The sequence below is a fragment of the Ceratotherium simum genome, chromosome 30 (assembly GCF_057802395.1).
Source record: "Ceratotherium simum simum isolate JZ-2026a chromosome 30, ASM5780239v1, whole genome shotgun sequence".
NCBI classification, from domain to species: domain Eukaryota; kingdom Metazoa; phylum Chordata; class Mammalia; order Perissodactyla; family Rhinocerotidae; genus Ceratotherium; species Ceratotherium simum.
The window spans coordinates 276,239-304,004 of NC_141929.1; the positions used below are offsets into that span (position 1 = coordinate 276,239).

Here is a 27,766-nt window from a genome sequence, read left to right on the forward strand (position 1 = left end):
GGAAAATGAAGATACAACAGGGGTCGAGTACTTGATTTTATAATCCACTGGTGCCTTTCAAAAATATAGCTATTATTGTAAGAGTAAAGATATCCTTAAGAATAGTGCCACAAAACAGGTTTTCCCAGCTTCTTTTGTCAGAGCTGAAACCAACATCAGCCTGGGGCACTTGAAGAGGCATGGTGGACTCAGCTGAGGGTTATTTAATTACTGTAGTTAATTAGCCAATAGTGAATAAGATGCAGAATGATTAAAAACAGGTAAAGGGTCATAAAGTTGGAAATAATTAAGAAAAATAATGCCTTCAAAATATCCTCTCATTATTTTTATAGCATTTTTTTTTTTTTTGAGGCATGACTAGGATAGTATGTTAGATTTTTCTAAATCCTTATCTCCAGGGCATATATTACTGAGTTCTTCATTATATATGATAATGCCACAGAAAACCTGGACAAAAGTATTCTGTACTATCAACAAGGATAAAACATGTACAACATTGCTCTATATATTAAGATTCCAGCTGTAATAGTCAAGATATATATTCATGTGTGTAAAATTATAATGATTTTCTATTTTTCTCGGGCTGTGAACCATGGTAAAATATATAATAATAAGCAGAAAACCTGATGAACTAGGTGATTTAAAACACCTGATTTTACAGCTTGGACATTCAAGGGTGAAATACATCAATTTAAATTTCACACATTCTCCTTTCCTTCTACCCAGTGAAGTGTCTGGAAGACACAAAATACATAAAATTAATTGAGAGTTAACAGTATTTGGAAGCAGTTGAGGTTAAGCCTTCAACAATGGTGGCCCTTACTTCTGGAGCCATTGACTCTTTGTCATAAGTTTATTGTATAGACGAGTTCTCTTCTTAGATGATTTGTGCATGTTTCATAGAAGAGAGACAGGGCAGGAGAATTAACTATCACTCTACACCCGTCCCTTTACTGTATTACCTCATGCAATTCTTACAGTAATCCTTTAAAGTAACTATTATAATTCATATTTAACTGATAAAGAAAACCATGTTTAGGGGCCTGCCCGGTGGCGCAAGCGGTTAAGTGTGCGCACTCCGCTGCGTCGGCCTAGAGTTCGCCGGTTCGGATCCTGGGCACGCGCAGACACACCACTTGGCAAGGCATGCTGTGGTGGCATCCCGTATAAAGTTGAACCAGATGGGTATGGATGTTAGCCAAGGGCCAGTCTTCCTCAGCAAAAAAAGATGAGGATTGGCAGATGTTAACACAGGGCTGATCTTCCTCACAAACAAAATAAGACCATGTTCACAAAATTGATCAAGGGTGAGAGGGAAGATCTGAACATCAGTCTGTTGGGGTTTATGCCTCTATTCTCTCCACTGTGATAAAAATGGTACTTCAACATGGGTACTCACCATCTGGCTATTTAATACCAGTTCTTGCCAGCATCACTGGATGAGATGAGATGAGAAGTTTATTTCCAAAGTTATTCTATTATATTTAAACTATACTATTTATGAGTCAAATGTCAAGTGATATTTTAGAGGCATAGAGAACTGATTACTTCATCTACACATTTTTCAGTTTTACTATAACTTTCGTGTGTCACATTGTGTCAACTTTGTGTCAACTTTACCAACTTTAGTGCTTCACTGTTCTTTTTTTAAAAACTCACAATTTCATTTTCCATGGAAAGCACCTTGCTGTTTTCTCCTTAGTCACTAGATGGCAGTTCTGTATCTTTGTAAATTACCACTGCAGCAGGAAACGAGAGGTCTTAAGCCAGTTTACTCTGTACAAATGATGGACATAGGAGGATTTCTGGTCCATCAAGGCTGCCTGTGTTATTCTGTGGCCGAACCTGGGATATCCAGGACTGCTTAGTCAGGGGCACGAAGAAGAGTCAGAAAGCATCCTCTAAGTTCTTCAGATGTGAGTTCAGGCACCTATCTTCTCACTTGAGCACACTGGAGTTTATTGAATGTGTTCTGACTCTTACTCTCTCTCTGTAGTTAATAAGTCTGGGAGCTCCATACCCCTAGAAAAAAACACGACTCATAAAGCCTTTTCTCAACTAAACGGAGTTGAGGGCTATGGTGTTGCCCGAGAGTCTGATGCTTAAAGCAAACGCAGCTGGTGCTCATATGGAGGGAAAGAGCATCAGCCACTCCTGGAGGGCTTTTATTGTTGCTCCCATGGAATGAGCAAGTTTAAAATAAAACCACATTGCTTAAACCTCACGGACTGATTATTTTATTTTCAAGTAATATGCTGTGAAAATCTGCTATATCTAAAAAACTATTTCATAAAACTGAAACAATTCTGTTTTTTATTCTCTGGTATTTGAAATACTATTAAAACTGTAAATACCATTCTACAATATACAAATAGGTAAATATCAATTTTATTCTCTAAAAATGTTTGCTCCCATGTTAAAGATTAATATATGGTAGCAAAATAGGTTACCACCCAGTTTTTAACTAAGTTTTTGCTTTTGAAATTACATATAAAATTTGTGTTTTGAAGTGTTTTTCTAAAACTCAGCATCTTTCTGATATAAATGGACTAGTTGACAGGTAACTAGAATGAAATTTGATCTTTAAAACTCTAGCTTTGTGTAAGAATTGATAATATCAGGCAGTTGAAAGTTGAGTCTCTCCACATTATGATATTTATTAATTGTGAATAGCCACATCTATTACAAAGTGCTGAATAATAAAAAGAAATTAAACAATATCAGCACTCTCTTACCTCACACGTACAGTTTATATGCAAATAAACTCTCAAAGGTCAGAAAAATGCTTATGATTTCAGCTAACTGGTAAAATACTATCTCATTCCAGTTTTAACCTCATTTGAAATTGATTTAAAACTCTTCTCTTAGGATCCTGCTCTGATCAGTGCCCCCTCGTCCCCTCAATGCCTCATTTGATTGCAAACTTATCTGAGGAATTGAATATTCTTTTCCATTTGTTCTCTTGAAGGTATCTGTGATAGTGCTTTTTATACAATTTATTATTATTTTCAGAAACATCTTGGGCCGGCCTCGTGGCTTAGCGGTTAAGTGCGTACGCTCAGCTACTGGCAGCTCGGGTTCGGATCCCGGGTGCGCACTGACGTACCGCTTCTCTGGCCATGCTGAGGCCAAGTCCCACATACAGCACCTAGAAGGATGTGCAACTATGACATACAACTATCTACTGGGGCTTTGGGGAAAAAAAAAGGAGGAGGATTGGCAATAGATGTTAGCTCAGAGCTGGTCTTCCTCAGCAAAAGAAAAAGAGGAGGATTAGCATGGATGTTAGCTGAGTGCTGATCTTGCTCACACACACAAAAAAGAAACATCTTTATTTAGGAACAAATCAAGGAAACAGATGTGAGGAATGTGGGGTCGCCTAGTTGATGGTGCTTGAGGGATTCCTCACGTGAGTCTCAGCATAGAAAAGTTTAAAGAGTAAAGCAGCATTGGTCAGATCAAAAGTGTGGGATGAACATAATTCTGAAAGAATAATGAAGGAGACGTAAAAACAAGAAGCCACTTGAATTGCATTGGAAGATATTAGACACATCAAACGGCTGAGAAAAAACCTTGTTTAATGTAAGTTCTTTCTAAACTCTAAGGCAAAAAGTAATATGAATTTACATGGTAATTATAAACCACAAAACATCAATTCACAAGACAAGTAAACAACTAAAGTAGAAACCAGAGTAAGAAAAATAGAGGTTAAAGGAGAGATGGAGAGAGATGGTTGGGGTCAGAAAACATGGCTTAGTCATCCTTGAAGTCTCCCTCAGACTCTGGTAATTCTTAGTGCTCAGTAAACACTTTGAGCCCATGTGCCTGGGGAGGGGCAAAGTGAGAGGTGGTTGGGAGGGGCCACAATGCAAGAATACCCTTGTGGAGGCACTGACATTGAAAATCAGTGACATTTTGCCAAGGTGTTTACCATAATATATTAAGGATTATTCTAGAAAGTTAAGGATTTTTCTGGAATGTATATTTTCATTTTATGGAAACTCCAAATAGCCCAGAGAATGATTTAGACATTTCAGCTTTAGAAATAAAGAGAGGGACCAGCCCTGTGGCACAGCGGGTAAGTGCACGCGCTCCGCTGCGGCGATCCCAGGTTCACATGTTCAGATCCTGGCGTGCACCGATGCACCGCTTGTCAAGCCATGCTGTGGTAACATCCAATATAAAGGAGAGGAAGATGGGCACAGATGTTAACCCAGGGCTAATCTTCCTCAGCAAAAAGAGGAGGATTGGCATCAGAAGTTAGCTCAGGGCTGAACTTCCTCACAAAAAAAAAAAAAAGAAAAGGAAATAATGAGAAACTTTTCTGTCAGTTTTAAGAATGAAAACCAGTTAGCATTTGGAAAACAGTTGCAATTTGAGATGAGAATGTGGAGGAAAAATTAGACGTCACACGTTGTTTTTGCTTTTCTCTGGGGCAGTAAGGCTTGCAGGGGGAATGAAGTTCCATCTTTGCTCTATTGAGTTTGAGAAGGTGTAAAATTCATTTGTTCTGGGCAACACTGTTGACCTGTGGAGAAAGACAAATGGTTCAAGCAGCTGATCTAAAGGAATAACTGAGCTCATAAAAGTTTTTAGCTAATAAAGGGTGTTTCTTTATTGAACTTTACTGGACATCTATTGACCTATATGTGCAAGGTATTTGTGGTAGCTATTGAGGGAAATACAAAGAATTATAAGGTTCCAAGCTCCTCCACATACATGAAATTGTTTGCAAGATGTAATTAGATTCTACCAAGGTATTAAGTGTATGTTGTATTATAGAACTTAAAAAAATGGGAATGTTATCCAGAAATTGTAATTAAGGACAGCTTCTTAGGAGAGGTGAACTAGATCAAGTCCTCAAAGGGACCACTTTTGGGCAAGTGGAGGAAAGAAAGAGTGAGGATTTCAGATGGGGGAAGAGGGGAAAGGTACAGACGTAGAAAGGAACATGGCATTTGGGCATGGGGGTGGGGAGGCCATGACAGGCACAGTCTTCCCGTGACTGAGAGGCAGCTCAGTTTCCTCCTCCAGGAGCCCAGCACTGCTTCCCACCTCCTGGCCTCCTCCACCTGCAGACCCCCCGCCTGAGCCAAGGCCTATCTTATCTGGATCACTGCCTAGTCTCCCAACAGGTCCCTTTACTTCCAGTCTTAACTTCTTCTAATCTTTCCTCCACAATGCCTCCAGTGTTACCTCCTAGAATCCAAATTTGCTTAAATCTGACATCTGCTTAGACTCCTTCAATGACTGCTCAGAGCATTTGAGAGAACATTCAGACTCCTGAGCTGGACACGCAGGCTTTCCCTTGCTGTCCTCATCTTTAGTCTCATCACCCACTGTCTCCTACATGTTCGCTTTGTTCCAGCCTTAAAAATACCATTTTCTGAAATCTTTAGCATCCTTTGTATCTGTATTTTTATATGTGTTTCTTCTGTCCTCCTACCCGCTTTTTTGATCAACTTAATTCCTATTTCTTAATCTAAACTCATGTCAAACGTTCCGTCCTCATGGACACATCTCCTGAGAGATCTCCATCCAGAGACCCCTTTTGATGTCCCCACTCTGGGACCCTGTACTTATCTACTTTTCCATAACTGTTGTTTTATTCATGTCTCATAGACAGTGAGCTCCTTCAAGCTGACACTATCCTACTTCTTGATGAATAAACAGCGAACAACAGGCTACATTGGAGCATATGAGGAAGCCACTTAGTGTAAAACTAACTGGGCCTGACCTTGTTTTTTTTCTTCCAAAAGGGGCCTGTAGCCTCTGTTCATCCATTGTATATCCGCTTTAAGCAATTAACATGTCCCAAAGACAAAAGCAACGCCCTTAAGATGTAAATGCAACTTCCCCCACATTGGCATTTCCTTAAGGATAAGCATTTCTCCCTAGGCGAGGATTTGCTTGCTGCGCTCATCCTGTGATGAGCCAACTCGAGACAACAGCCACGCCCATGGAGACAGCAGACCTGATACCCAATGTGTCCATCAATCGACATGCCGAGAGGTCAACGTCATGACTACTGTAAAAGGGACATTGCAATCACGTGATACATGCTCTTTGATGGTATATAACCACTCTGCACACCCCACTTCTTTGGAGTGCTCCATTTCTTCGTGAAAGGACTCTCCTAGGCTATATGACCCTCAAAGGTTGGCTCATCATAAACTCACCCCAATTTTATTTATAGATTGGTTATGGATTATATGCATTGACATTCTATTTGTCCATCCAGTCTCTAAACACAGTACCTGACACCTTTGGGGCACTCAGAAAATGTTTGATGAGTGAATAAGTATGTGGAAGACCACACTGACTGGTGCAGAAGGGGCTTTTCAGGGAGTGGTAGAAAATCCGCTCACATTCCTACCATAGTGGTTGAGGCTGTGGGCTTTGGATCAGTTTGTCTGGGCACCAATCCCAGTTATTCCACTTTTAACTGGGGAACCTGTGCAAAGTATTTACTCTCTGAGCCTTAGTTTCCTCATCTATAAAATGCGGCTACTGAGAACTCCTGTCTCATAGGGTTTTAGTGAGATTTAAATGCATTAACTTATGTAAAGTACTTAGAAGAGCTCCTGGCACATAGTAGGCACTAAAATGTTAGCTGTTATGTTATCATTGTTGCTCTTATTTCTGAGCAAAACTCTGGTTTTGAAAAGATGCTTTCATAATATAGTTGATCCTCATTATTTGTGGAGTCCGTGTTTGCACACTTGCACACTAGCTAAAATGTACTGGCAGCCTCCGAATAAACACTCACAGGGCTTTCATGTCCATTTGAAGATATGCACAAAGTGGTGATAAATTTGATTCACTGGACGTGCATGTTCCCAGCTGAAGGGAACCAGGTGATGCTCTGCCCTCCTTTCAGCTCATATTGTAAACAAGTGTCCTTCTTGCAGTCTATTTAGTGCCTCATTTCTTATCTTTTTGTGCTTTGTGTTGGTGACTTTGCTGTTTAATATGTCCCCCATGTGTAGTGCTGCAATGCTACCTGGTGTTCCTCAGGGCAAGACGCTGTGCCTTTACAGAGAAAGTATGTGTGTTCGACAAGCTTCTTTCAGACACCAGGTACAGTGCTGTTGGTGTGAGTTCAATGTTAATATATCACCAATATATCTTAAATAAGGTGACTTTAAAGAGAGACACACAGAAAATAATGTTATGTATTGATCAATTGAAGAAAATGTAACTAAGGCTCGCAGCAACCTAACCCTGCATTTCCTGTAGTAGCAGTGGGTCATATTCACTGATTCAGTGTTCACAGCGACTTTATAGAATGTCACACTGCGCATAACGAGAACTGACTGTATCTTACATAATCCTCACATACTCCTTTATAGTAGGCAGGGTAGGGAACAGGGTGTCCACATTCTACAGGCCATTACAGGCCTTATGAGCTAAGTAGAGAATTTAAAATGTCTTGTGCTCAGCATAAGAGCCATGAGATTTTGAGCAAGGAAGACCTATGATGAACTGATGTTTAAGGAACAATTACCTGGCAAGAGATTGTAGTATTGAGAGGAAGAGGGAGAACTGAGCCTGAAAGGAGGACCAGCTGTTAAATTCTCCAAGTATTCCCATTGTTAGGTGAGGAGATTTGGAGCTAAACTGCTGATGTGATAAAGGAAAAGTAGCAGCCAAAGGATGAAATAATGGATTTGGTAACCATATATAGGGTGTAAGTTAGGCTGTGGATCTCAAAGTGGGGTCCGTGGACCAGCAGCATCAGCATCACCTGGGAACTGGGTAGAAATGCAAATTCTCAGGTGCTGCTGCAGACCCGCAGAACTGGAAACTCTGGGGTGGGGCCTGGCAATCTGGGTTTCAACAAGGCCTCCAGGTGCTTCTGGTGCCCATCAAGTTTAACAGCCAATGAATTAGAAAATGATTCCAACACGTCACCGTGCCCAGGTAAGCTGCATGGCAGGGACGTGGTATTTGTTTAGAGGATAAGATGCATTTTAAATTTTAGGCAAAAGTAGTTCAGCGTCTGTTTCATCGTAAGGATTCCAGAGATGCCATTTTAGCTCTCTGCGTTTAAGCTCTTTTTTCCACAATATGTTCTCTTTTAGAGAGCCTTTGGTAACTTATTTACCACTTACCACATGTTCTGAGAGTCCCTTCTTTCTTGAAATCCCCTTTCAGACGTGAAAATATATTTTATTTTTGTGCACAATCTCCTTTATTTAAAATCTGGATTTCTCTTCCTATAGGATCATGTATTGCAAGTGCAGCCTTACTGTAAATTTGGAATGCCATTGGTTTGTTCTAAAACCTTAGAATGTTTTAGAATTTAGAACCTGATGAATAGAGTATTTATATGCTTCTGTGTAGGACTCATATTTTTCAGATGTCTAGAGATATCCCAACTTGCCAGTAATGTGGCCTTAGATTTAGCAGAACTTGAAAATCTGAATATAGTAGAGAATGAATTACTTCTCTCATATTAACATTTACAAAATAAATTATCACAATGTTAACTTACCAATAAGCACTTTCTATATTCTAGGCTCTGAAAGTATCTTGCTTACATAATAAACATGACAAAGTTTCAAAGATGAGCCAATTAACTTTTCAGCAAAAGCTTTACTTGAGTGTATCTTGGCTTCCTTTTTGATAGTTTTAGCCTTAATGTTATAGTAATGTTTTCTTTTCTGGGAATCAGATAATCTTGTATTTGGTGAACATTTTAATTTTTAATGGCCACTTGAATTTTGTGATATGCACGTGTTCAAACAATCTGTAAGAACTAACCATTACCACCCACATATAAAATTATACAGGAATGGAAGAATGTTGGCTGACTTATTGTATATAATTGTTCAGCCAAAGCAGGTGACAGACTCTATCACTCACAATGATTTAGGGGTTTGAAGCAGTTTTAACTACAAATAATCTCAAAATTAGTAATATATAAAGTATATTACTTACTGTGTTAACTAATCAAAATAGTTAAATTTGTTATTTTTCCTCCGTTTATAAGGATGCACCCATTATATAGATTCTGTACAAAATTGCAAAGATCACTTTTTTCCTTTTCAAAATTTATTTATTTTAATTTTTATAGTGAGAATCTTAGTGTTGGGTAAAATGCTGCACAATTACTGGAAATGCTGAGAGTCTTTTGGAAAAGTGTAGAAGTTGAAAGAGAATGTAAAGTACATTTCTCCAATGTCAAGTCCTTTGAGCCTCTGTCTAGTTGTACCTTGAAGAGAAGGAGGATTAAGTACCAGTGTGGGAGATCAAGATTTGGCCACCCTGAAATATATCTCTTTACCTTGATTGTTTGTTTTTGAAGGACATTTGACCTCCCCCACTAACTACCTAAAGAATTTGACATGGTGGCTCCTTCCTAGAACAGATCTATCATGATGGCTGTAAAGATAAGGTAGGGTAAATGTTACAATAAGAAAGGCACCAACAAGCCCATCTTATCCGGAGTTTTGTCTCTCTGGCCACATTCTTTCGATGGCCCTGCAAGGAGTTGCCAGACAATCATTTACATTTATAAGGGAAATCTCCATGTGTAAAGGTATCTCCCTCTCTGTTTTGAGAAGAGAGGGGGATGGCCTCGTTTCTAGAGGCTTATCAATGTGGAAGTTGAGGCCTTGGGGCTGTATAATAAACCTTATTCTTGTTTACTGTGCTTTAGTGGTGATCTCCTGTAACTGACTCCCCCCACCCCCAAAATCCTCCTTTGTCATTGGCTGAACATGGTATTTAAGACGAGAATTTCTGTTATTGTGTTGAGAAATGCAGTGTCCCTGCTTTCTCCCATGTATACATGTTATTAACCTTGGTATTATTTTCTCCTGCTAACCTGTCTTGTTAATTATTTGGCCAGCCATAAGAACCTTAAGGGAAAGGGCAGAGGGAGATTCTCCCTCTTCCCCCGACAGTTTTGACGTAGGCGCCAGGAGCCACACTGGCTGGCAAGTTGCCTTCTCTGGCTGGAAGACCTGCCTTCTCCCTGGACTACTGCAGATGATGAGATACGGGAACGCCTGATGAAAGCCGGCAAAAGGTAAGACTTCTTACCACGTCAGCCTCCCGGAATCTCTATCTGCGGAGTCCGGCGGAAGGAAATGGTGAGAATTTTTTCTCTTTCTAAATTTAGATTGGCAGGAGAAAATATTTGGGAAACTAGTTTCTTGGGTTTTTAGTGACTCTTGGTTTAAATTTGGTAAAGTACTCTTGGTTTTGATCTTGGTCCCTTTTCCTCCCAGAGTAGTCTCTGTCTTGTTCTGTGCCCTGAGAACTTGGCTTTGTGACCAGTGAGAATCTTCTCCTTGGTCTCCACCATACAGAAGGTGCATTTACCGGAGTGCACCTTGGTGGCCAGTCAAGTAGACTGGGGTTCCGAACTGTCTCTTTGTCTGGCTGTGCCAAGCTCTCAGGGGAGTTTGTCATAAAAGGCCCAGTCCATAAGGGCTTTTGTCGTCTTAACCTTTGTTGCTTGTTAGTGCTGGAAAAATCCCATTCCAGTATCACCTGCCCAGTGTCACAGATTAGCGGGTCTGTGACTGGAGGCGTCCCACACTATTGTGGGAGACCGGAGACACCATCCTTACCGCCTGTGCAACGAAGGTCTTTACTTTCTTTGAATATCTTTGAGAGTAAATTCTGTAGATCATGGGGGCTACATCATCTGCGCCCTTACCAGGGACGCCTCTTGCATCCATGGTAGATTTATTCTAATCGTAAAAAGTTACCTCCGGGTCTTTCCTTAAAAAGGCTTATTGGTTCGAGTCACTATTAGAATAAATATACGAATGAAGATCCTACTCGTCAATGGCCAGACGACGGATCCTTTGATTTGAAAAAACTTCTAAATTTGAGGAAAAAAAATTGTTTTGAGAGCTCTCGCATAATTATTTATTTGGTACCTAAAAAAGGCCAGAAAAAGAAAGGAAAAAATTTGACTAGCCTTACGACCTTGACTCAGGTTACAATTAAATTGAGAACATATAAAAGTGTAAGTGTTGATAAGATTATAAAGGTTAAAATGTTTGAGCTAATTTTATATAAAGATGTTACATCAACTTTGCCTGAGTATGTTTTAAAATATCTGACTGGGAATGTTTCCCTTGTCCAAAATTAAAAGACCAAGACCTATTGATAAAAATCTTAATGATAACTATGTTTAAAGGTAGAAGAGGTGATGAAATTCACGTAAAATTTTGTAGAAAAAAACTGATGTTATTTCTATTACAGAACTGATTAACAAAAATAGTAATTTAAATGATGGCTAATTTTATCTGATGTCTTATGAAGTCTTATAGGCAATCTAAATAATTATTGAGAACAAGTAAATAGTTGTGAAAAAAATAAATGTTAGATGAACTTTTAACAATAATTATGTGTTATTGTGGTTACAGCTTCCACACTCTTTTTGGTGACTTAAAACTTTAGAGTTTTGCTAAAATTTATGATAAAAATTCTCTGAGTATCATCATTTCCAAATAACATAAGATATTAGACATTGATTGCTAAACTTACGTTTGTCTACACTTGGCTTTTCATTACAGGAAAACTAAAAGGTGTTTTGGGTCTATTGGTAAACATGTGTTTTATTAAAAGATTGTACTATAAAGTAACATATTTCTAGAAGTTATAAAGTGTTCATAAATTTTCCAATCCACAAAATGCTAACATAAAAAAAAAAAGTTTATAACTGCTTACTTAGTTTTTACTTAGAAGTCAAAGTCTATAAGGGTTAAAATTTCTAATTAATATATGTGATTGAAACTACTAAAAATTAAGAAAAATATGTCTGTGTACAAGGAAAATAAGATGTATAAAAAAGGTACAAAAAATGAAAATATTTTGTTTGATTGATTAAAAAGATAAATTTGTCCTCAAGTACTCAGAAGAAAAAAAAAAAGACATGGGACAAATTCTGAATGTAAAAAAGAAGTTATAGAAGGTTTGTGGAAGAGGAATTCTGGAAAAAGAGTTTTTGCATGGTCAAGTTGGCTAAGATTGAAATGAATTTAATTAAGTAAATGCTTTTTAATAGCGGAAGTAAGCTGGTGCAAAATTGAAATTTCTCGTAAAAGGATAATTTGCTTAAACTTGATAAAGAGGTTATAAAAGATTTTTCTTTACCTTTGAGTAAGTCTACCAAAAAAAAAAAAAACTGTTAAAATAATTTCCTGTGTTCAAAAGACTGAGGTCTCTCTATTAAGGCTTTTTGGACTGTTAATGCTCTGTTTGCTTTGACTTTTTATATTTTTGACAAGCTCCCCAAAATTCATATCTTAAATAAAGTCTTTATTTTTACTTTTTTTCTTTGTGAATTTTCAAAGGGCCCTGAGACTTCTCAAAGAAATTTGCTCTCTTCCTATAAGGAGGAAGACAAATAAATTTGCTCTCTACCTATAAGGAGGAAGATACTAAACTTATTAGGCTTATTCAGTATGTTAAATTACATAGAAAACATTGTCAGACAAGTGATGATAAGCCTGCTTAGGTGGTATTTTATGGGTTAATGTTATTGACATAGGTGTTTTTTTTTTTTTTTTTTTTTTTTTTTTTTTTTTTAAATAATTATTTATTTATTTATTTCCCCAAAGCCCCAGTAGATAGTTGTATGTCATAGCTGCACATTCTTCTAGTTGCTGTATGTGGGACGCGGCCTCAGCATGGCCGGAGAAGCAGTCCGTCGGTGCGCGCCCGGGATCCGAACCCGGGCCGCCAGCAGCAGAGCGCGCGCACTTAACTGCTAAGCCACGGGGCCGGCCCTTCATAGGTGTTTTAAAATTGTATAACATTACTGAAATGCTGATCTGTCCTGATTATCAGTCATAATTCTGGTTATTATTTTAAAGTGTTGTATGTCACAAAATTAACCAAATTTCTTTGTCAATTGACATTTTGAAGTCTTGTTGTTTACAGACATTTCTTTGCTCTAATGCTTTTGCAAAATATGTTTCAACTTCAGAAAAATTCATGGAAAGGACTCTGATATTTACACTGGAATACAGGTTTCTGACAAACTTTCTGATCATAAAACTGAACTTGATAAAAAAATTACAGAAATCTGATGGAGAAACTGACTTCATAAAGCTGGTAACAAAAAGATTGGGATCAAGAATGGATTACACAGGACTGAACGAACTGATAAAGATGATTATAATTTTTATGATTTTTCATTTGAAGTATTGCTGAATTTTTAATGTTTTGTTTTTTCAGATTTAAAGAAAACTTTTTCTTGTTTCTCCTGCGCTAGCTATGACTTATAACAATTTGGTAAATAATACTTTTGTAAGTACAATGGAAATATTTATCTTTTTCTCTCTACCTGATCCCTCCAGGATTTGGAAACTCTTAGTAAGTGAGTATTGTTGTTTTCATGGCAATATAGTTATTTGCATAAGTTCAATAAGAATCTGTTCTCCTTATAACAGGACACAATTAGAAACACTGGTTATATTACCAAGGTTGTGACTAGAACATCATATTTGCGATATAACCATACAGCTTTTGAGGAATGAAGATTAGACTTTATGGAATAAAGCCACGTGGAAATATTGGCCTGGTACCTTATGTTCCAAGCAGCACTTACCAGGATAAGTAAAAAATGTCACTTATCTGGCAGGTACAAGGAACCTTGAAACATTTTGGGGGAACCTCAGAAGAGAGGAATTCACCCAAATCTGTAGGTATTGCAGGCAAAGTCTGATGACAAAATCCTTGGCTTGGCTTTCCTGGCCTCGAGAGGCTTTTTTTTTTTTTTTTAAAGATTTTATTTATTTATCTTTCCCCCAAAGCCCCAGTACATAGCTGTCTGTCATAGCTACACATCCTTCTAGTTGCTGTATGTGGGACGCGGCCTCAGCATGGCTGGAGGAGCGGTGCCTCGGTGCGCACCCGGGATCCGAACCCGGGCCGCCGGCAGCGGAGCGCACGCACTCAACCGCTAAGCCACGGGGCCGGCCTCGAGAGGCTTTTGAAGTTCAATGTGAGATTCCTTATAAAAAGTTCCAGCAAAGCAGATTTAAGAGAGCCTATGTGATCAACTGCTATTCTTGCTGTACTTATGTAAATAATTGGGCCAACTCTATTGGAACTAGACTTATTTTGCAAACTAGTTAGTTTTAATTTGGCTATCTTTGATAAAAATGAGGGTGATTTTAGAGAAAAAAATTATATTTCAGTAAAAACTATAGTATACATTTGCGGATATTAGATCCTAGTTTTGTTAATTGTCTTTTAAGGTTTTTGTTTTATATCTGTTGACGGGACTGGATCCTGATTTCTTCTAGTCTCCTATAATATCTGGCTACAGATGTCCAAACTAACGTTTTTGATTTTTTCCATCATTTTCCTTTAGAATCACTAAAAACTGAACCTGCCCTTTTTCCTGAAGCCTTACAAACTGAAGCTGATGGACTTGATATAAACTTGAGATGACCTGAAGACGCCATCAGAGACATTTAAACTGCAAAAGATACTTTGACGCTAACATCTAAAATTCTTCTTCACTGGCTGTCCTCTGAACTCAAAAACTACTTTACAACTTGCTCTAACCATTAACCTTGTTTTTCTTTCATTTACACAGAAATGCTTCTTATTAAATACTTGATTGCTTGGTTCCACAATATAGGTTTAACCTTCAGAGCCCACCTACATCACCACCTTCTAAAATGAACTTAATTGAACTGATCTATCATCAAGACAAAAAAAATGTGTTCAGTGAGATGAAACAATCTACCAACTCAGCTTCTGGACTATGAAACTTCTTTAAGTTTCAAAAGGACTGTGAAACTTGTAGTTTGAAAGGCAGGACTGTGGGAGATCAAGATTTGGCCACCCTGAAATATATCTCTTTACCTTGATTGTTTTCTCTGAAGGACATTTGACCTCCCCTGCTAACTGCCTAAAGAATTTGACATGGTGGCTCCTTCCTAGAACAGATCTATCATGATGGCTGTAAAGATAAGGTAGGGTAAATGTTACAATAAGAAAGGCACCAACAAGCCCATCTTATCCAGAGTTCTGTCTCTCTGGCCACATTCTTTGGATGGCCCTGCAAGGAGTTGCCAGACAATCATTTACATTTATAAGGGAAATCTCCATTTGTAAAGGTATCTCCCTCTCTGTTTTGAGAAGAGAGGGGGATGGCCTCATTTCTAGAGGCTTATCAATGTGGAAGTTGAGGCCTTGGGGCTGCATAATAAACCTTACTCTTGTTTACTGTGCTTTAGTGGTAATCTCCTGTAACAGACTCCCCCCACCCCCAAAATGCTCCTTTGTCATTGGCTGAACATGGTATTTAAGACGAGAATTTCTGCTATTGTGTTGAGAAACGCAGTGTCCCTGCTTTCTCCCATGTATACATGTTATTAACCTTGGTATTATTTTCTCCTGCTAACCTGTCTTGTTAATTATTTGGCCAGCCATAAGAACCTTAAGGGAAAGGGCAGAGGGAGATTCTCCCTCTTCCCCCGACACTAGCAAAGGACACAAGAGAACAGGCTGCCAACTTGAGAGCTTCCCACTGACCACAGAATGCCTGGCAGATGCTTGGAAATTAAATCTGGGCTTTGTCCATGGGTGGACCCTGAGAGGAGGATTTTGCTTAAATGACCAGACAATAGACAACCATTTTTCTTGATAATAAGTAATACTTACCATGTAAATTTCTTCATAAATCTCTGAATAAAATAAAAATATATAACCCACATAGATATAAACTCTTACTGACAAGCCCCACAGCATTCTCTAGAGAGCCCAACAGAAAATGTTGCAGCTGACTGTGAATTGGTCTTCTCTGAAGCCAGCCAGCCCTTCACTGATAGCTCTGGATAAGGAAGGCCAGATACAATTCTTTGAAGATGTTTAGCTGAATTCAGAACCCAAAATCCTACCTCCAGTTGGCTCCTCTGTGAGAATGGATGGCCAGCCTTATTTCACAGGCTGGGGAGTTGAGGGTTCAGATGAGCTTATTTGCCCTGTTCCCCGGGGATGGAAAAGGAGGAATGTGACATTCATTCAGGGCTGAGATTTTGCAGGTAAAGATACGGTTGTTGGGATAGAGGGAGAATCTCCCTCTGCCATTTTCCTTAAGGTTCTTATGGCTGGCCAAATAATTAACAAGACAGGTTAGCAGGAGAAAATAATACCAAGTTTAATAACATGTATACATGGGAGAAAGCAGGGACACTGTGTTTCTCAACACAATAGCAGAATTCTCGTCTTAAATATCATGTTCAGCCAATGACAAAGGAGGATGTTGGAGGTGGGGGGAGTCAGTTACAGGAGATTACCACTAAAGCACAATAAACAAGAGTGAGGTTATTATGCAGATTTAAGGCCTCACATTTTACAATGATAAGTTTCTAGAAATGAGGTCATCCCCCCTCTTCCCAATACACAGAGGGAGATACCTTTACAAATGGAGATTTCCCTTATAAATGTAAATGTCTGTCTGGCAACTCCTTGCAGGGCCATCCAAAGAATATGGCCAGAGACAGAACTTCTGATAAGATGGGCTTGTTGGTGCCTTTTCTATTGTAACATCTATTTTATATTATATTTACAGCCATCATGATAATAACTCCTTCCTGAAACAGATGTTTTGTTTTAAATTCTTTAGGCAGTTAGTGGGGGAGGTCAAATTCCCTCAGAGAAAACAACCAAGGTAAAGAGATAGATTTCAGGGTGGGCAAATCTTGATCTCCCACAGGGTCATAGAGGGGAATAAAGATTTCAGCAAATTGGTTTTTTGTTCTCTACAGTGGAAGTAATTCAAGAAGATGATAGTCTCTCACTCCAACTTCTCTTCCCTGTTCTCTATCTGTAAGATGGCTGTAAAAATTCTGTCTACAAAAATTTCAGTCTTTTTTCTTTGCAGTCTATTATCATCTTTACAAATTCTTTGACTTCACCACCTTCTTGGCACCACAGCGCTAGCCATTGAGATATTATTATAGATTCAGTTTTGCAATTTCATCCTCTTATCTCTATTTCCTCTGCCATTTCTTAGTTTTAGTTCTTATTGTATCTTATGCTTGAAAACATTTCAAGCCTACAGAATATATCAGTTCCTTATCTTCTCAACTTTTTATTATCTAAGTGCCCTCAACTATCACTTTTTTAAAAAAAGAAGTGAAATAGATAATAGAACAATATACTGTAATAAATTGACCACTTATAAAATTTAGTTCACCTGCAATCCCTCCGCACTTTACAGCGATCATCTTTTATAACTCACCATGCTTTAGTTTGGGCAGGGTGTGTTTATCAATGATTTCTGGATGTTTTAAACCACATGAGATAAATACAGTGTAAGGTAAAATTGTTATTCTTGCAGAAGTTGTAGAATATCCTGATGGTTATGGAAGTTGGTGGCGGAGAACCTGAATCATATGAAAAGTAGTTGATTAATTAGCACCTGACAGAGTTTGTTAATTTGGTAAGGACAATAATAAGACATAAATGTTGAAAAGATAACTTTGCATATCAGAGTATTGTCAGAGGCCACTGGGGAAATTCATAATATTCTCAAAATCCAAAAAAAGACCATTTTTTCATAAAAGATGTCATACATGATGGCACCATATACTTCTGTCAGAAAATTTGCAATGAAGAAAATTAAGACTTGAGTCATTTTAACGATTTGTTCCTGCTTACTATTAGGTTAAAAAATCATCTTAGAAATAAAGTGATAAGGGATGTACTTGCTTAATTTTTAATTTTTTTTAAGAAAAAGTCTTTTTCACATTTTTAAAAAAATATTTATTTGTATTTATTTTATGCTGAATTTATTTGTGGGCCCAAAGCCTTTTTTTAATTAACTACCACCAATTCTTTTCAAACTCTTTCAAAAAGTTGAAGAGGAGAGAATACTTCTAAAGTCATCCTATGGGGTTAGCACTACCCTGATATGAAAGCCAAAGACACTAAGAGAAAAGAAAACCACAAGTCAGTATCTTTGATGAATATTGATACAAAAACACTCAATAAAATAATAACTAACCAAATTCAGCAGCATATTAAAAGGATTATACATCATTTTTAAGTGGGATTTACTCCTGGAATACAAGGATGTTTCAATATATGAAAATGAATCAATGTAATAATCCACATTAACAGAATGAAGAAAAAAAACATGATCATCTCATTGGATGCAGAAAAAGACTTGACAAAACTAAACATGTTTTCATGTTAAAAACACCAGAAAACTATCAGAGTAAAAGGAAGCTATTTCAACATAATAAAAGCCAGATATAGAAATACACAGAGAACATCATATTCAAAGTTGAAAGACTGAAAGCTTTTCCTCTAAGATCAGGAAAAAGGCAAGAATGACCACTGTCACCACTTCTATTCAACATGGTGTTAGATGTTCTAGCCAAAGCAATTAGGCACGAAAAAGAAAACAATAGCATCCAAATTGGAAAGGAAGAAGTAATATTATATTTGTTTACAAATATTATCTTATATGTTGAAACCCCTAAAAATTCCACAAAAAAATTGTTAGAACTGATAAATTCTGCAGAGCAGTGGGACACAAAATCAACATGCAAAAATTAGTTGTTCTTCTATACATTAATAATAAGTAATCTGAAAAAGAAATTTACAAACTTTACATTTTTATTTACAATATCATCAAAAAGAGTAAAATACTTAAGAATCAACTTACTCAAGGAGGTAAAAATTCCAATGATGTTTTTTGCAAAAATAGAAAAATCTATCCTAAAATTCATATGGACTCTCAAGGGACCCTAAATAGCCAAAACAATGTAGAAAAAGAAGAACAAAGTTAGAGAAGTCACACTTCCTGATTTCAAAACTTACTACTAAGTAATCAAAACAGTGTGGTACTGGCATAAATACACACAACATACTAATGAAATAGTATAGAGAGCCCAGAAAGAAACCTTTGCATATATGGTCAAATGATTTTTGACAAGGGTGCAAAGACCATTCATTGGAGAAAGGATATGTTTTTCAACAAATAGTGCTGGGAAAACTAGATGACCACATGCAAAAGAATGAGATTGGACCATTACCTTGCACCATATACAAAAATTAACTCAAAATGGATCAAAGATCTAATGTTAGAGTTGAAGCTATAAAATCCTTAGAAGAAAAGACAGGGTAAAACCTGCGTGTCATTGTCCAAATGCCATTGCCAACAATGATTTCTTTAATATGACACCAAAGACATAAGCAACAAAAAAACCCAACAAATTGGACTTCATCAAAATACAAAAGTTTTCTGTATCACAAGATACTATTAACAAAGTAAAAAGGCAACCCACAGAATAGTTGAAAATATATGCAAATCACATATCTGATAAGGGATTAATATCTAGAATATATAAAGAACTCCCACAACTCAACAATAAAAAAAACCCAATTTATAAATGCACAAAGGACTTGAATAGACATTTCTCCAAAGATATAAAATGGCCAGTAAACACGTGAAAAGATGCTCAACATCACTAAGTATCAGGAAAATGCAAAATAAAACCACATTGGGAGATACCTCTTCACACACATTAGGATAGTTTTACCATCACAAAATCAGAAAATAACAAGTGTTGGCAAGGATGTTGAAAAATTGGGACCCTTGTGCTTGGATGGTGAGAATACAAACTGTGGAAAACAGTATGACAGTTCCTTCAAAAATTAAAAATAGAATTACCATATGATCTAGAAATTCTACCTATGGGTTCTGAAATAATAGAAAATATATGTATGGATCTCTGCCTCCAGTTCCTGGCACAGAGCTCCTAAAACCCTTGTAATTTCCTAAATGATAAGAACACTAGGAGCATCTCTTGTTCTAATATTTGTCTTTGGCCCCATCCCTGACACAGAGCTCCTAAAACCCTTGTAATTTCCTAAGTGATAAGAACACTAGGAGAATCATTTGTTCTATTGAGGCAACTCGGGTGGGCTCCTGGATGGCTCCTGGATGGGTGCTGGTCACCAGAAAGACCAAGCCCCGATTAGAAGCTTGGAATTTTTAGTCCTACCCCTTATCCTCGAGAGAGGGGAGAGGGGCTAGAAACTGAGTTAATAATTGATCATGCCTACGTGAGGGAGCCTCCATAAAAATCCCAATAGAATGAGGTTCAGAGAGCTTCCAGATTGGCCATGACAAGGAGTGCCTGGAGAGTGGTGCATCTGGAGATGGCATGAAAGCTCTGTGCCCCTCCTCCATACCTTTCCGTATGCACCACTTCCATCAGGCTGGTCTTGAGTTCTATCCTTTTATAATAAACTGGTGATCTAGTAAATGTTTCTCTGAGTTTTGTGAACCACTCTAGCAAATTAATCAAACCCAAGGAGGAGGTTGTGGGACTCTCTGGTTTACAGTCATTCAGTCAGAAGTACAGGTAACAGCTTGGGCTTGTAACTGGCATCTGAAGTTGAGGTGAGGTGGGTGGGTGTGCAGTCTTATAGGACTGAGACCTCAACCTGTGGAATCGGATGTATCTCTGGGTTGACAGTATCAAATTGAGTTGAATTATCTAATGACCAGCTGGCATTCCAAGAATTGCTTGTTGGAGGTGTGGGGAACCCTCCCACATGTGAAAAAATGAATCTCAGAACACCATATATGGGTATAAACCCAAAAGAACTGAACACATATATAAAGACATATACATACACCAGTGTTCTTAACAGCGTTATTCAAAATAAGCAGAAGCTGGAAGCAGGCCAGGTGTCCATAAACGGATGAGTTGACAAAAATATGTGGTGTATACACACAGTGGAATACCATTCACTCTTAAAAAGGAAGGCATTCTGACACATTCTATGACATGGATGAACCTTGAGGACTTTATGCTAAGTGAAGTAAAGCCAGACACAAAAGGAAAAATACTGTATGATTCCACTCATATAAGGTACTTAGATTAGTCAAATTCATAGGAATAGAAAAGAAAATGGTGGTTTCCAGGGGCAAGAGGGAGGGACAACAGGGAGTTGTTGCTTAATGGCTACAGAGTTTCAGTGCAAGGTGAAAATAGATCTGTGGATGGTTGGAGGTTATCACTACACAATAATGTGAATGTACTGAATGTCACTGAACTGTACACTTAAAAATGGATAAAGTGGTCAATTTCATGTTATGCATATTTTATGACCATTTAACAACATTAATTATTTTCAACAAATGAACAAACACTAGCTACATGCAATAACATGGATGAATATCACAACCATAACGCTGCATAAAAGAAATTATATTCAAAAGGCTATACATTTTATAATTCCATTTATATAAAATACAAAAAAGAAACAAAACCAAGGTCTAGCTTCCAGTACTAGTGGAGTAGCTTGTTGAACTAACACTCTCACAGATAACAATGATAAAATCTGCATGAAATATTATATATATTTATATAGAATCACGTATCTATATGTAATACACATATAATAAATGTGTATATGTGTGTACGCATAAATCTCTTCCAAAGGCAAGCAGAACTGAGGGGAAGTCTTCCCTTGAATCATGGGAATTTTACCAGGAGATATTTGCAAGCTTGAGTCTTTGCCTCAAAGCATTCTAAAATCTGTACATGGCCCAGACAGGGGAAAAACTACAGTATTACTTGTAATGTTAGAGGATGTATTTTGGGGCTGGCAGAGCAGCTGGAAAGTTAGGAGAGAAATTCTGGAAGGGAGGGAACCACAAAGAGGAAAATCTTAAAATATGTATGAAAGTCTGCCCCCCACACACAGCAAATTGGCAGATCTTTGGACAACACACATGTAGGGTAGACCCCAGAGGGTGTAGTGTAAAAACAGCAGTTGGAAGATGAAAGAACTGAATGAGGATTGCAGCTATGCCCACTGTAAAGGAGAGAGGATTGCAGTTTCAGTCCAGCCAAGTTAACACCCTGTTAGAAAAATAATAACACTCTTCAAAGGGATAAAATAGAATCCAGAGGCTCTATAACTATCATCCATCATTTCCAGTACATAATTTAAAAAATCATGAGATTTGAAGAAATAGGAAAATATAATCCATATACGACCAAAAGTGGACAGTAGAAACTATTCCCAAGGTGTTGCAATTAGCAGACAAGAATGAGAAAGCAGCTTTTATAAAGATGATCATGGTGGTAAAGAAAAATATTCTCATAATGAATGAACAGATGTAGAAACTGAATAGAGAAATGGAAATTACAAAAAAGAACCAAATAGGAAGATGAAATACAGAAAATATTTTTGAGTTTACAGGTAGATTCGAAACAGTAGAAGAAACATGAAGATAGAGCAATAGAAATTATCCAGTCTGAAGAAAAGAATGTAAAAGTTTTGAAGAAAAATGAAGAGAGCCTTAAGATCTGTGAGATGAGTGATTCCCATCAGAGAGGGGAGAGACAAAAAATTAAATGAGGCAGAAAGGCAAATCAATAAATAATAGCATAAAACTTACAAAATTTGGTGAAAAATCTAAAATTTTAGATCCAAGAAAGGAAACCCACAAAATAAAATACAAACTAAAACCATACCTAGGCACAGGATAGTCAAGCTGCTAAAATCCAAAGATAAAAAGAAAATCTTGAAAGCAGTCGGGGAAATGCATATGTACAGGGGAAGACATTACATACAGGGAGAAATAATGTGAATGATGGATGATATATTATCAAAAACAAAAGAGACAAATCAACAACAAAATGACATTTCTCAAGTGCAGAAAGAAAACCCAAAAGTCAACACAGGATTCTATATTTAGTGGAACTCACTTTCAAAAAGGAAGCAGAAGCCACAATAAGAGACCGCACACCTATTAGGTGGCTAAAATAAAAAATAAAATTGCAAATACCAAGTGCTGGTGAGGACTAGGAGCAACTAGAACTGGGAATGCAACATGATAGTTGCATTCGGAAAACAGTTTAGCAGGTTCTTATAAAGTTAAACATACACTTATTATATGACTCAGATATCCCACTCCTAGAGATTTACTGAAGCAAATTGAAAACTAATGTTTAAACAAAAATCTTTGCATGAATCTTCATAGCCATTTTATTCATAATTGCGAAAAGCTGGCAACAAACTAAATGTCCTTCATCAGGTGAATGGAGAAAGAAACTGGTGCGTCAGTACATTAGAATCCACTTGACAATAAAAAGGATAAACTCTTGATTCACACAACAACATGGATGAATCTTGGATGCATTTCTCTAAGTGAAGGAAGCCAGATTCAAAAGGCAATATAGTATATGATTCCATTTATATGACTTTCTAGAAAAGGCAGCATTACAGGGATGGAAAATGAACAGTGGTTGCCAAGGGATGGAGTGGGGGAAGGGGTTGACTACAAAGAGACAGTATGAGAGAATTTTGGGAGTGAAAGGAACAGCTCTGTGTGGTACCGTGGATGTGGATACATGACCATAAAGTTGTCAAAACCCATATAACTGTACACCGCATAGAGTGAATTTTACTCTGCAAATTTTAAAAATCAATCAGGATGCTGGGGAACTCAGATGGAATGCAGTGACAAATGAATCTCACTTTATTACAAGCATGTGACATAACCACACAGAAGGGGTGGGGATGAAATGTCCTGACCTAAGTAACTTTGAAAGACAGTGTTTTGATGGGATACTGTAAAACTAAAGTACTGTACAAAAACACTGTACTCTAGGTGGTAAATTTGTTTTTCATAAGGGTATGGATTAGCAATTCTGAAACTAATGACACATTAGTAAATATATTGTAGGTAATAGTTTCTCACTGTCGGTGAAAGAAGTTACAAATAAACAAAAGGGGAATGCTGGAATAAACTCTGTGGTGCTGGATTGGAGTTGGAAGTATCAGTAGGAATCCACGTCTCTTTTAATATATCTATCCAGATAGATAGATAGATTGATAGATTGATATATCGATAGGTAGATGTGTATACCTGAGTTTATAGTCATACATACATTCCCAAGCTCTGCTGAGAGGGTCTAGAAGCAGTGACACCCTAGTATCGATGAGCACACCTAGCTCCCAGATCTTGGTTTCTAAATATCATTCTCCAATAAAAAGAACCAGGTTTTCTTGGAGAAATGGCTAATTCTAGATCTGGGGATGGGAAATAGAATATGAGGCTGGCGCTTCTTGTAGTGACAGAAAGTAGGAAAGTGCTTTCAAAAAAACACAGAAAATGATGAGATGTGTCAAAAGGAATCAATCTTAAAGACTTCCCAACGGCTTAAGCTGGAAAACTGGGAGCAACAAAATAAATAATGGTAGCATTGGATTATTACCCAGAGAATAAAATAAATATCCATGAGTCTATACTGATATAAAGAAGATTAAATAAGAAAGGAAGAAAGAAAAAAAGGGGGGGAAGAAAGAGAGAAAGAGAGAAAGACAGGAAGAAGGCAGGGAGAGGGAGGGGGGAATATTCCTCACAGAATTCCAAATAATAAACGCGGCTGGATAGCATGAAATAGAAAATCGCCACTAGAACACCACAGTAATAATTACTGTGGGCAAGACTGACTGATGAATGCAAAAACTGTGAGTGAAACTTAAAGAAGAAACAGTACCTTTGCAGATCCTCAAAGCATTTCCCTCCCAATACTTAACATTTTTCTCTTAATTTCTTTAAAAGACCTATGACTATTTAAAGAAAAATCATAACACTGTATTGTGGGATTTATAACATGGGTATATGTAAAATTTATGACAACAATAGCGCAAAGGACAGACAGATGTAAATGGAACTGTTCTGTAGCAAGGCTTCCATATTTTACATTGATTAAACTGGTGCACTATTAGGTCTAGGTAGGCTGTGATATGTTAAAGATGAATATTGTAATCTGGACCAACCACTAAAAAATGCAAAGGTGTGTCACTTAAATGCTAATAAAGGAATCAAACAGCATACAAAAAGCGTTTGTAGAAGAATGTTCGCAGGAGATGACCTGCACGTCCCCTGGAGGAAGATGAGAGCATTGTAGGGCAACCACAGAGCAGAACGCCCTCAACCATGCCAAGGAGCAAACGCTGACACACACTTGCTGGGAGAGACTCATCAACCTCGTGCCGAGGGAGGCAAGCTGGACAGAAAACAATACACGTGGGAGGATTTCAGCCAAGATGAACCTATGGTGAAAAATCCAGAGCAGTGATTGCCTCGGGGGAAGGAAAAAATTGCCTGGGAAGGAACAGGAAGGAGTTTTCTGGGGGTGATGGAAATACTTTATTCTTAAAGGGGTGAAGGTTATATGGGCATGTTTATTTGCCAAAACTGTACGATTGAGATTTGTGCCTTTCAGTGTGCGTACATCTTACCCCCCCCACACACAAAAAGGACTAAAAGAATAATAAAGTGAGGTGGGAATGGGAGGAAGTGTGGATAAAACAAAAATGGCAGATGATTAGTAGTTGTTGAAGTTGGGTGATGGGCCTACTATGCTATTTTGTTTATTTTGTATATTGTTTAAATTGTCCTGTAATAAAACACTTGTATAAGAAGACAAACTCAATATACAGTGTTTGCTGGTAAGATATTGGTTACCTTTGGGGAGGAAGGAGGGAGAAAGGGATTGTCGGGGCCTGAATGAAGCTGGTGCTAATTCTTGGTCACACAAGTGTGTTCACTTTGTAATAATTCTTTGAGGTTTACACGGATGACTTCTGCATATATTTCTGTACGAATGTTATACATCAGTAAACACTTTAAATCCTGAATATTTGCACAAAGATACTAACTCAGTATCTGAGAATAACAGCAGTGTTTTGTTTTAAAGTGGAACACATTCACTCATGACACCATCAGATGGATTTTAATACTCCCAAGTATCTATTAATGCCCTCACCCTTGCTTGGCCCGCTGAGTCTTTCCATTTTTGCCTCAATTTGGCAAGTGGCATGGCTTTGAGTTTTTATGACGCAATCTTTTTCCAGCAATGTCCACCCCCACAATGATGCTCACCAAGGCCTTGACATCTAGCACAGTGCCGTCTTCACAGCAATCACTCAAGAATTGTGGGACTGGGTTGAATGAGGAACAAAACGAGGAGCAACGATGTTCATAACTTATGTCTAGGTGCCATATCGTGACTTAGGAAATTGGTAGGATTTTTTGATAGATTTGCTATGCCTTCTAATTTTTCCTATTTAAAACAATGGGAAATAGAGTCTCAGAGTTCTTTCTCAGAGAAAGTCTGACATTTTAGGCACAGATTACTGACAACTATTAATGGTATATGACTTTCCCACCTCATCTTAGTTTTAAGTTTTTAATTCCTTACCTTGGAAATGACCTAACTTTGCTTCTTCCAAATCTTGTAGTAATACTGATACTCCAGAAAGTTGGGCCACGGATATTCTGCTGTTGTGCGTCCTCCCTGCAAAGAAGTGGAGCTGTGCATCCACCAGTCTAGAAGGGTGTGGTGCTGTAGTATTTGGAGTCAATCAAAGAAGCTAAGTGGAAAAACGACTCAAGAGAATTATCGCTATAACCCCCAAGAGCAACAAATTATTTTGCTTAATTATTTTGTGATTCTGAGGGTATATTTAAAAAGGGATATTAAAACTGGTTCCCAAGGAGCCAGCCCTATAGTAGAGCAGAAATTGCATATTACCTTCCTGCACAAACTTCCCTGACATTGTGAGAAGGACCAACGGGAAGTTTCGGTGTTGTTGCCTGTGTTAATGAGGCCAAGAGGTCCACACCAGTATAAGGAAGTCCAGTGAACAAGCCTGTGTGCAGCATCAGAGGAGGGACATGCGTGTGGTCCCCTGAAGTGGCTTAGGGGTCACTTACCAGTGCACTTTAGTTTCCCGTCTGTATATGCAAGAATTGGGGCTGTCCACTGTGATGTTTTCTCCTTTTTATGACATGGCTCATGGCAGTCCTTCTAAGATGCCTGACCAAGGTAGAGGCCCTTCAGGCAGGCGGGGTCCAAAGGGAGGATCTCTGCAGCGACCCTGACCATGGAGTCCAAAGGGAGGATCATGGCAGCCTGGAGGGATGGAGGGGATAGTAGGACAAGCGGTCTTGAAAAGGCAAATTCCAGGATCCCAGTCACCCAGTATTTCCATTTTAGATATTGAATTTACATTTCAAATACTGGCCAGGGAGCTTCAAGGAGGGCTGCAAGCATCCTCAGCAAGAGCCAGGCTGGTGAGCCCCATCCCTACCTGAGTACCGGCCTCAAGGGATGCAGCCCAACAACGCTGTGCATACTCCGGGTGGTGGGCAGGGCATGGAGTGTGGGCGTGGTAGAGAGAAGAGGCAGGATAGAGGGTGGGGTGGACAAGGAGAGGAGTGGGGCCCAGGGGTGGAGGGACAAGGAGGGAGTTGGGGCCCCTTGCTGTGCATGCTGGGAGCTTTTGTCTCTCAACCGCTCCTGGCTGGGAGCTTGCAGGAGTACAGGGCTACAACTCCCAGGATGCTCTGGGCACGGGGCGGTGCCTAGCCCTGAGGGGAGAAGCAAGGCAGTGTGCTCTTGGCCAAGGGCCAAACCGCCATTGGCTGTGGACTCTGGTCCTGCACCTGCTCCACGTGGACTGAGTCCCAGAGGGATGTGACAGGACGAGAGGGACCAAGGAGTTAGGAGGGTGTGGCGGCTGCATGGGCAGCCGCAGGCCTGCATCGTGCAACTGCTTTTGTCCAAAATTGAAGCCGGACTCACGCCTATTCCACACCACCTCCCTCCGTTGCTTGATTCCTCCTCCCACCTGCATGCCTGTGGGTCTTTCCACAGCCTCCTACCTAGTCCAGGGCCAGGTGCTTCTCTAAAGTGCTTATGGGAACTGGTTTGACATCCCAGAAACTTTC

The 27,766-nt window shown here is 38.5% G+C and overlaps 1 protein-coding gene and 2 long non-coding RNA genes across 8 annotated transcripts in view; 1 reads left to right on the plus strand and 2 right to left on the minus strand.

The window, feature by feature from the left end:
* LOC147913067 (uncharacterized) overlaps window positions 1-27,766 on the minus strand; it is a 151,020-nt gene that overhangs the window by 10,238 nt on the left and 113,016 nt on the right. The gene's annotated exons all lie outside the window — the stretch shown is intronic.
* Window positions 1-27,766, minus strand: part of LOC147913068 (ral guanine nucleotide dissociation stimulator-like) — a 66,742-nt gene that overhangs the window by 9,448 nt on the left and 29,528 nt on the right. Inside the window, exons 1-5 of one of the 5 annotated variants that reach the window (XR_015549072.1) lie at window positions 26,750-27,690; window positions 26,235-26,330; window positions 18,662-25,083; window positions 17,231-17,375; window positions 3,562-4,528 (exon numbers count right to left, since the gene is read on the minus strand). The gene's annotated coding sequence lies outside the window, so the exon portion shown is untranslated. Of the gene's footprint in view, window positions 1-3,561; window positions 4,529-17,230; window positions 17,376-18,661; window positions 25,084-26,234; window positions 26,331-26,749; window positions 27,691-27,766 lie in introns of those variants that run through there. The other 4 variants (XR_015549071.1, XR_015549073.1, XR_015549074.1 and 1 more) reach the window with 4 other exon arrangements.
* Window positions 12,391-14,852, plus strand: LOC147913069 (uncharacterized). Of its 2 annotated transcripts, XR_015549076.1 has the most exons (3): window positions 12,391-12,517; window positions 12,764-13,263; window positions 14,348-14,852. It is a non-coding gene; the product is annotated as an uncharacterized LOC147913069 (long non-coding RNA). The 2 variants fall into 2 exon arrangements; XR_015549077.1 differs by lacking the exons at window positions 12,391-12,517; window positions 12,764-13,263 and adding an exon at window positions 13,270-13,676.